This window comes from Bidens hawaiensis, unplaced genomic scaffold (assembly GCF_021521415.1).
Source record: "Bidens hawaiensis isolate Kalapana, Puna unplaced genomic scaffold, B.hawaiensis_p1.1 tig00009003_1, whole genome shotgun sequence".
NCBI classification, from domain to species: domain Eukaryota; kingdom Viridiplantae; phylum Streptophyta; class Magnoliopsida; order Asterales; family Asteraceae; genus Bidens; species Bidens hawaiensis.
In genome coordinates, this window is record NW_027491656.1 from 179556 (window position 1) to 189720 (window position 10165).

At 35.9% G+C, this 10165-nt stretch overlaps 1 long non-coding RNA gene across 1 annotated transcript; it reads right to left on the minus strand.

Annotated features, from left to right (window-relative positions):
• Positions 1-2597: 2597 nt before the first annotated feature.
• Positions 2598-6964, minus strand: LOC143530722 (uncharacterized). The gene is made up of 4 exons (XR_013134911.1): positions 6885-6964; positions 6724-6777; positions 3236-3305; positions 2598-3154 (listed from the first exon to the last, which is right to left on the minus strand). It is a non-coding gene; the product is annotated as an uncharacterized LOC143530722 (long non-coding RNA).
• Positions 6965-10165: the final 3201 nt, after the last annotated feature.

A 10165-nucleotide genomic window follows, 5' to 3' on the forward strand; every position in this document is an offset into this window, starting at 1 on the left:
AAGTACGGGTACTACCTCGTTGATGGTATTTACAACGAATGGGGGATACTTGTTCAAGCTTACGCGGCTCCAGTTTGAAAGTGCTTCACGAAGAAACAAGAATCGGCAAGGAAAGATATTGAAAGGGCGTTTGGAGTCCTAAAGAAAAGATGGGCAATGTTGGTGAATCCAATAAGATTTTGGACAAGGGAGAAGATAAAGGAAGTCGTCATCACGCGTATAATCCTACATAACATGATACTAGAAGACGAGGGTAAAGTTATTTGTCAAAACTACCAAGGTGATATTCCAAGACAAGAATCGATGATCACCAATGAACAACGACTCGCCAACATAAATATCATCAAGAGCCGTGAGTTACATGGCAACGTTCGGCATGAGTTGGTCGGGCATTTGTGGGATAGAAGACCCGATGATCTTGTATTAGACTAGTATCAACGTAATGTTTTATATTATTATTAATGTAATGTTTTATATTATTATTTAATGTGTTATTTAAAATAATTAAGTAAATAAAAAACTGGATCAAGTCCCTGCTCACCTGGACCACTACACCCTCTGGGGCTTGGTTGAGGGGCTTGATCCATGACCATGTCATCGCCTACGTGTTAGATTTTGCTTGGCTCACTTGGGGCTCAACCAAGCCCCACTACCCTCAGCCTCAGGGACACCAAGAAAAATTAAAACTACCCAACCTATCCGTTGTGAATATGTCTATCCGCCAAAAATAGCCTTAAAAGTCGTGTCTTTTTGTCTTTTTCTTATTTTTTATTTTAGTTCCTTTTATTTTTGTCTTTTTGTTGTCTTTTCTTTTATTTTATTTTTTTATTTTGTTTGTTTTTTGCTTTTTTATTAGTAATTTAAAAAAATATATACTTTTTTAAATAGTTTTCACTTTAAACCAAGTTTCGGGTAAAACCGAGTAAAAGTTGAACTTCTCGTTTTAACGAGCTAGTCATTATTTAAATCATCAAAAATATTTCTTAACATTTTTAACTAATGTTTCATTTTATATTATTTAAATTTATAAGTTTATGGTGTGTTGGAACCAAACTTGGTTTAATACCAACATCGGGCTGATTTACATTCGCTTACTGATTTTATTGAAGTAATTCATATATTTAAATAGAATTGTTTGACGAGTTTGAATGATACGAGGATATAAAATCAATTAAAAAAATTAAATACTCATAAATACAAGATTTTATTAATAAGAAAGATCTGAATTACATTTCTCAGTCGGGTTAACATAAAAGAATATATATACAAAAAATTCGAGATGTTACAACGACGGTAGAATGACGACGACAGTGATGCTGGGGATAAGCCCACCACACGTAGACGAGACGACGACGCGGGTGGTACTGCATTTTAGATTTGTTTTTGTATTTTGTTTCTTTTTTTTCAAACTCGTTGTTATGTATTTAATATTAATATATAAATTTGGTTTTGTTTATGTTGTTTCGTTGTAATTTTAAGACCGATGGATTGAAAATTAAAAAATGTTGAAAATAATACTTACACCCCACTAACACAAAAACAAAACAAACAAAATCAAAAAATAAAAATAAAGACAGCAAAAGACAAAAAATACAATAAAAAAAATAAAAAAAAAAGAGAACAAAAGGACAAAAAACGTATTTTTCCAAAACACCACATTTATCCGCCGCAGATAGGTTGGGTGCTTTGAAAAAACTCTGGGTGTCTCTAGCAAACCCCTTTAGCTTTCCTTTTATATAAGGCATAATTATTTATTTATTTATTAACAGGCATATTTATTGTAAATTTCCTCAGCCTAGATATTAAACTAAATATTTTTTATCAAAATTATTATTATTATTATTATTATTATTATTATTATTATTATTATTATGTAACAATTACTTTAGCGAACTTTATTTTTTAAATCTTATATAAAAATTAAACAAATTAAAAAAAATATTAAAAAATATAAACAATTAATTTTTTTTAATCCCTTAAAAAACTTAACAATTTATAATATAACATAAAATGGTAAACAACTATTTATTTAACTTTTTTATAAAAGATATTTGTTTCACATAAACCCCCCCCCCCCCCCCCAAACATAATCTATCATACTTAAACTAGTTACAATATAAATCAAACAAAAGCATAAACTATCAAACATGTTTACAATGTATATATAAAAAAAACATAAAGTATCATACAGTAACTACCATGATTTTTAACCTAATTACCAAAAGATAATTATTCCAACCTAAAAGAAACCAGGAAGCTCACAAACATACAACATTAGTGCTTGATTTAACCGATTTCGGTGTAAACTACTAAATTGTCACTTACACAGAAAGAAACGGCAGTTTACTTGTCGAACGTGAACATAGCTGCAACAAACGTCAATAATACAACAATCATACCCAGTAAAAATCTCATCCATAGCAAAACTACTAGTAGAATGAACTCGATTTTTTGTGCCATGACTCCTCAAATCTAGCACTAGGTAGAATGAAATACTCAAAAACACTACTTTATAAGAAAACGAGAGGAAAAAAAATACATACTAATACTATTAACCTTTTTCTTCTTGAAAACTAATTAAAAAAATTATCCAAAAGGTTGTAAACTGTCTAAATCGAGCAAATAACAATGGGTGCGCCCGTTTAGAGTTATACGGGGTTGAGATGCGAAGAAGGGAAGTTAAAGAGGCAAGATTTCGAAAAAGATAAACTGTGATTTACCAATATACCCTAAACTGCAGTTTACAGGCTTATACTAGTGTTGATTGCAGAACTGGTGTATTGATATTTTCTGCGCTTTATGAGTGAACTTTCTACCTTACAATTGCAGATTTACTCTTTAATTTTAATTTAGCTTTATTCACACGAGTATGGAGAACGAGTAATTGTTTGTTGTGTGGAAAACTCCCATTAAACATTGTGTCTATAACTCATAAGAATGATAGACAAAGACAAATCAGTTGACCAATATTTTAAGACATTACAAAAACATAATCATGCTACATCATCTGATGCCAAGTGTGAGATTGAGACACTTGAAATTTGAAGAAAATTCAGCGTCTTCACATATGAAACTTGAAAGACAAACGAGCAGGTCGAGTTTTAATTAGCATGATTAAGTTTTTGCTGCTTTGCTTTGAGTGTATCAAGTTGTTCTGGCAAAGAAACAAACACAAAACAAATGTTAGAAACAATATAAAACCATTTGCATATGATTGCAAAAGAGAAGAATTTACTCTTTTCCGATGCAGTTGCCTGTTGAATACTTGTTCGGAAGAATATGTTGCCATTTTTATGATAAACGTTCTGTGGTCACGAAACACTTAATTTTCTGTATTTCTGTATATTGCATATAATGACAACAAGAAAGAAAACACATGATATGGCTATATGAAACAAGGTTAAATTTGGTGAACGATGAAACAATTGGTTCCTTAAAACTTTTGATTTTAACATGAGGTATGTGTGACACTCGTCAATTTCAGGTTAACTCCGTTAATCCGAACTTCGTTAATTCAAACTTAAGATCACACGAACCATAACGCATATCTCATTACATTTAAACTAGGGTTTAGATGACGCATGACAATCACTACACAATTAGTCTTTCGGAATTTCACCGAAACACACACGAGTAGACTCAAACCATTGGTGAACAAACGATGAATATTATAAACAACAAATACTTGATAATTATCTGTTAACCTATATGTTACTTGATAAGTTATGTGTAATACTAAACACAAGAGACAAGGGTTATTGCTTACACTAGAAATTGAATAACTAGAAGTTGAGGGACCTATGTGAAACATGCTTAATATTATAATATTAATAAAAACCCTAATCTTCCTCCCCTCCCCCTTAAACGATCGGCTCCTCTCTCCCTCTCCCTTTGGACGGCCGAAAGCAAGAACACATACACACACAAGTATTTTCCAAGCTTAATCAAAGGAATTAAGGTGCTAGATAGGTAATTAACATCTTCTCTATGCATTCTATGTGTTTAATTTTGATATTGAATGGGTTAACCAAAACCCTAATTCTTGAAAGTGATGATTGAGATGAGTTAGGGTTTGATTGTATGTTTGATGATGAATTGCTAGTGAATTGATAACTAGTTGTGTTATTATTGCTTGTTAATTACTTGTTCTTTGATTTTAAACTTTCAAGTAAAACCCTAACTATGTGTGTAACGTAAAATTGATATGCATGGTTGGTAAATCTTGTGTCTAGAGAGTTATATGCATGGATTATGGTTCATAGATTGTTGTTATGTTGAGTTTTGATGTAAACTGGAACTGGACAGATTGTTAAATTGATGTTTAGACGACTGTAACTGAATGTTAATGTGGTAATTGGTCGAAATTAATAACACTACAGTGTACTAGGTTGAGTCTAGTTTCTAAAGAGTTCAAATTTGTAATTTTTGGACGTGTAAAAGCTAACTTTTATTATTTTACAAAACTGTAGTGCAAGTCTGAATTGTGAGGTCTGCTGTTAGGCTGTTTTGAAATTATCATATCTCATAAACTACAAGACCAAATGGGTTGGATCCACTTCTGGAAGTTAACATTTTGAGTTAAGAATCTAACCCAGTTGGTCTTGCATTAATTGAATTTACCATTTAACGGGAATAGCAAATATCGTTTTGTTGCGCATGATTTTGACTGCTGTGAGTTTACCGTAATGTTTTGGTCTTTGTGAGAAAACCATGTGGAATAAAAATAGTTCTGGAAACCTAACTCATGTGTGGTTTTGTGACGATTTTTGGTGAATTAATTGATATGTTATGATCTGTTAAATAGAGTAATCTTTCAAGTAGAATTCTGTCTTGATAAAACTAGCTGCTGAACTATGTGAAAATACATGAAACGTGTTTGTTAATAGATAATTGCCATGTTTTGACTAAATTGCCCTTGTGGGGAGATGATTTACTAGTAATGTACAATGTTAGTATTTGATGCTTAAGTAGTTGTATACACATGTAACGTGCTACCAATGTGTTTGTCGAGTCACACATAATTCACAAACGAAACACGAAACGTATCTCATGCATAGGTATTATGTGCCGAGTCTAGAGACTCAATAATAGTTTAAATACTTAGAAAATCTCATTTTTGTTTTAGAGCACTAGTGAGGATTTTCTGTGACGCGCATCTCTCGGATTTGTTTTAGAATTCTTCGCAAACAGTAAGTTTCACGTTTCCCTTTTACTCTTTTAAACGCTTTTTATTTGGGGGAGATAACATACTCCAAACACTTCAGATTTTGTTATTGGTTATTATCGCTTGTAAGGCTAAGTGGCAAACAAACCAACTAAAGTCCTTCATAACATTCGAACCTTTTAGTATTTGTATAATAGCGAGTCACTGTTGAGTAGTACTACTGGGTTTGACAAACCCCACCCAACTCTAAACTCGACTGTAGGTCGAGTGGGTGTAATCTTGGCTAACACATTACCATGGTCGTGGTTGACATGGTGGCAAGGCATATGATAAAAAGTCAGCTTCGGTGTCGAACACTTAGTAATACTTGTTTTATAGGCTAGCTACCTATTGATATATAATTGACTTAACACTATCTGGTAACGCAAACGCAAACACGTAAACGCAAACATTTTCTTTATTTATATATGTGAACTCACCAACCCTGTGTTGACACTTTTAGTATGTTATTCTCAGGTAGCCGAGGCGGGCGCGCGGTATAGGAACATGCATTTCATTGATCACTATCGTTTTTGCAAACTTGTTTTTAAACTGTTATTAATTGGGTTTTAAGTCGTCCTACGTGACGCAACACTTGGTTTATGATTTACGCTTCCGCACGTATTTAAACTTTAACATTTGTGGTTTAAAAACTTTGAATATGGTGTTTGATTATAACTAATGATTCCGATCCTGTTAGTTCACACCCTCTGACGGTAAAACTCCGTTAGTGGATTTTGAGGGTGTGACAGTATGGGCCTAGGGGTGCAAACGATCTGGGCAGATCCCAGGCTTGACTTTGCTCGAGCTTGGCTTATTTTGACTTACAAGAGCTCGAGCTTGGCTCATGAGTTGTTTTTGTAACCTTGGGCTCAGTTCGGCTCTTTAATTATTTCATATATTTTGAAAAAAACCTTAAATGAGCCTAAGCTCGGCCTAACGAAGCTCAAGCTCGTGTGCAATACCTTAAATGAGCCTAAGCTCATCTCAAGCTAATGTGCAATACCTTAAGCGATCCAAAGCTCGGCTCACGCTTTGCTTTCAGTGTAAAATTAATACATAGAAATCCAAAGAGTTAAAACTTCAAAAAAAACACACACACACACACAAAGTTCGTTAACGCTCAATGAGCCTAAACAATCTTCCAATACAAGGCCTGATCTTAGGCTCGGAAACTAAAGAAGCTTTATTTCGGCTCGAACTTGAAAACGATCGCCTGTTTCAAGCTTTTCATCGGTCCGATATCTAGTAGCTTGCGAGCAACTCGGCTCGTTTACACACCTACCTCTGCCCTATACAGACTTTCTAGGTTAAATAACTTGACCTCAATGTTAAAATTTACTAAAATTTCATTTAATTTTTTATACTTAACCTTGATTAAAACAATCTAATTACATTTATCTCGGTTTTCATCTGTAAATAAGTAAAAAACTATCGATTCGATAGGGCAACAGATAATGTAATTAAGTAATAATGAAAAACACATATGAGAGATTATAAATTAAATATGAAATTCTTACACGAGAAGAAGAGAGTGCAGATAGTTCAGCCATTGAAACCTTATGACTTCTTATCTGTTTACAAATCAAATCATTACACACATTCAAACCCTATGAAAGCATCATAATTAAAATTTACTTAACTGAAATTAACAACGAGAGTTATAAATATAGAAGTGAACCTGCTTAATAAGTGATTGAGCAGAATCCGCCATATCAGCAGACGTTGAAGAAGATGAAGTCGCCATTGTTTTCGTTGTCTGTGCTCGTCAGCCGGTTTAGAGGTTTCTAAACTGCAAAAGTATGTGGGCTTGGGCTTAGGCCTAGGCTCACTTTTTGGGCCTAGCCCAAACAACTTAAAAGGCCTTCTTTTCTCATATTTTTAATTTACGCAATTAATAAACAAGCCGGTTTCAGCGGGTACAACCTGATTTTGATTTTAATGGTTTCAAATTGGTTTTCAAACGGAGTACCTAAGCATTTTATGTTTGTTGGTCGTTCAAAAAAAAATGGTTTCCAGACTGGTTTCGATGTTGTAAATTAAAATTAACGGGTCGGATCAGTTTCAACTAGTTTTGCTATTTTTCGGATCGCTTTCAATCCGGTTTCTGATCCCAACCCGATTTTTTTGTGCATTTCTAACTAAGTGTGTTTGGTGTAAAATATAAAGTAAATCATATGATTATCTTTTGAATAGTATATTGTTTTCTTTATTTGGGTTAACTAAACTTAAAACCTATATTATCGTGTCGTGTTCATGTTATGTATGAAGTTAAAAGTCATATCCTTATTCACGTTTTAATATGTTGTATCACTTGTTATATTATTTATATGTTGTACAAAAGTAAAAAAAATAGACAAATCAACTTCAAAATTCATAAGTCGGAAGAGTAAAGAATATTTATAACGTCGTAAATGATCGTATGATTTGATTTTGTTTTTGTTTTTTATTTTTCTACAACAAACGCTTGTAATCTCGTAAGGGTACAGACGAAGTTCTTTCTTTTAGGACTTGAATTCATGATAACCGCGTAGAGGAAACCTTTAGAGAAAACCTTCATGACCACCCGATCAAAGTGGTATGGCAATCGTATGATTCGTAACTAAGTAAATGATAAAGTATAGATAGATATAAAAGGAAACTTTATACAAAAGTTGTACATTGTCACCAATAGTAATTGAAAGATCGCATTGAAAATTATATAAAGAAGTAAAAGTACATTGGTTACTTGGAAAACATATGTCATTGAAGAAACGTGGATCGACTTACTAGTAGATGATCAATTTTCCTCGGGTATGAGTGTGCTATATCACCGATGGTTTTCCGGAGTATGAATTCTTCCACCTACAAAACGAGCAGCACCGTGAACTTACCCCTCAGAAAGGGACAGAGGGGTCCTCTTTGGGGTAACCCTCCGGTGTGAGAATAAGATATTGTAGGAGAAGATAATAATAATCTGAAAGTGAGTAAGGATTTAGAGTGTATTTTCTTGCTTACCTCCCCTTGTGGAGGTGGTGTGGTATTTATAGTGTTAGGGTTTCCAATGATTGGGCTCAGACCCAATTGAGGCCTTTTTGGCTTCCTCCTATTGCTTCGCGCCACGTGTCCTTAGGACACCTGATGCTTTTTCATTGATTATTCTCTGACCAAGGTATTTCACCTGACCCATGTGCAATCACGTGGTAGCACATGGGTTTTGCTGAGTTGTCCACCCTTCATTGGTAGCTGTCAACATCAGCATATTCTTTATTCCTTAGAGGATACCTTCTGGAAGGTTGTCTGATGAGCACAATCATGGTTGTCCTTATCCTGATTTGGATAACGACGTGGTTGATTATGTGCATGTGTGATATGCGCCTATCCTGGGGATGCGCGAGGTCTTCTCTTTATTCTCACGCGCAGATGTTTCATGCGCAGATGTGATATGCGCAAGCATATGTAATATGCGTGAGCATATGTGATATGCGCCATGCGCAGATGCGCCACGCGCAGATGTGATATGCGTGAGCATATATGATGCGTGAGCCTATGCGATATGCGCCACACGCAGATGCGCCACGCGCAGATGTGATATGCGTGAGCATATATGATGCGTGAGCATATGTGATACGCGTGAGCATATGTGATGCGTGAACATATGTGATATGCGTGAGCATATGTGATATGCGCCACGCGCATAGGTTTTGGCTTTGTGTCTTCATGACATCTTGATTTCAAGCCTCTTGTCTATATCTTGTGGGTTGACCCGCCCCGCTCGATGTTAAGGCGGGTGCATACCTCTTCAAGCCCCCCCAGTCTAATGTGTGTCTTGTCTCGCGCGAGCGAGGTAAGATAGATATTAGACTTAATAGTTTGCTCTTTTAATAGGGTTTGTCTTTTCTTTTTTATTTCTCATATGTGCGTTGCGCGAAATTCTATCCTTTTGGTTGAAATGAATCGTCCATGTACGTGGTTGGTTGGTGCTGACATGCGTCAGAGATGGAGACGTTGTGTCAGACTTTTCGTGTGCTCGAGGTGCTACAGTGGCCTTTCATGTCTCCTCATACAGTGTCAGGAACACGTGTCGCGCTCATGTTGGCCTGCACCTGCGAGTGGGGGCGCGTGAGCATAACTCTGATCAGTACCTGTTTCTTTCTCTCTCTCCTGGGCCTATAAAAGCAAGCCCTTTGAGTGGTTTTTTCTTCATCTTCATTGTTATTTTCAGAGCTCTTTCTCCTTCAATTTTCATTCCGATTAAGAGCCTTTATCTTTTGCTTCCAGATTTCCATGCTTAAAGTAACCGCTGTTTGATTCACAATTGTATGTCTGATAACCCAGACACCACAATTTCCCCCAGCAAACCCCGTGTAAAATCGTTAGTTATGTCCACTTTGAAGAAGACCGGCAAGGGTAAACGGGCTGCCGAGGCTTCGTCGGAGGAGGTGGGGAAGAACAAAACAGTGAAGAGATGGGATGAGATTCCCTGCAAATTGAAACAGTCTGACTTCGAAAATCTCGTCGCCTCTCAGGGTTTTCTCCCTGAGTACAGCTGTCTGCTCCCGGCGGCCGGGCAAACGGCGGCAGATCCGCCCACCGGCTATATCTCCTTATACTCTCACTTTTTCACTCACTGTAACCTTCGTCTCTCGATGACAAGGTTTATGGGTGCGCTCCTTCAGTTTTATGGGATTCACATATCCCAAGTCCATCCTTGTGGACTAGTGCGCATGATTCATTTTTAGTTCATGTGCAAAGCTCAACGCGAGGAGCCCACCCCTCGGCGCTTTCAATATTTTTACAAGCCAAAAATCCAAGATTCTTGGTTCTCATTTATACCGCGCAGTCAGAAGGTTAAGTGCTGCACTGTTTCCTTCAAAAGCCTTCATGACTGGTCTGAAAAATTTTTTTATATTAAGGCTGGTGTGATCCCATCCGCATGACCATGCGCGCGATCACTTCTGCGCCCGCGGATGAGAATGTTCT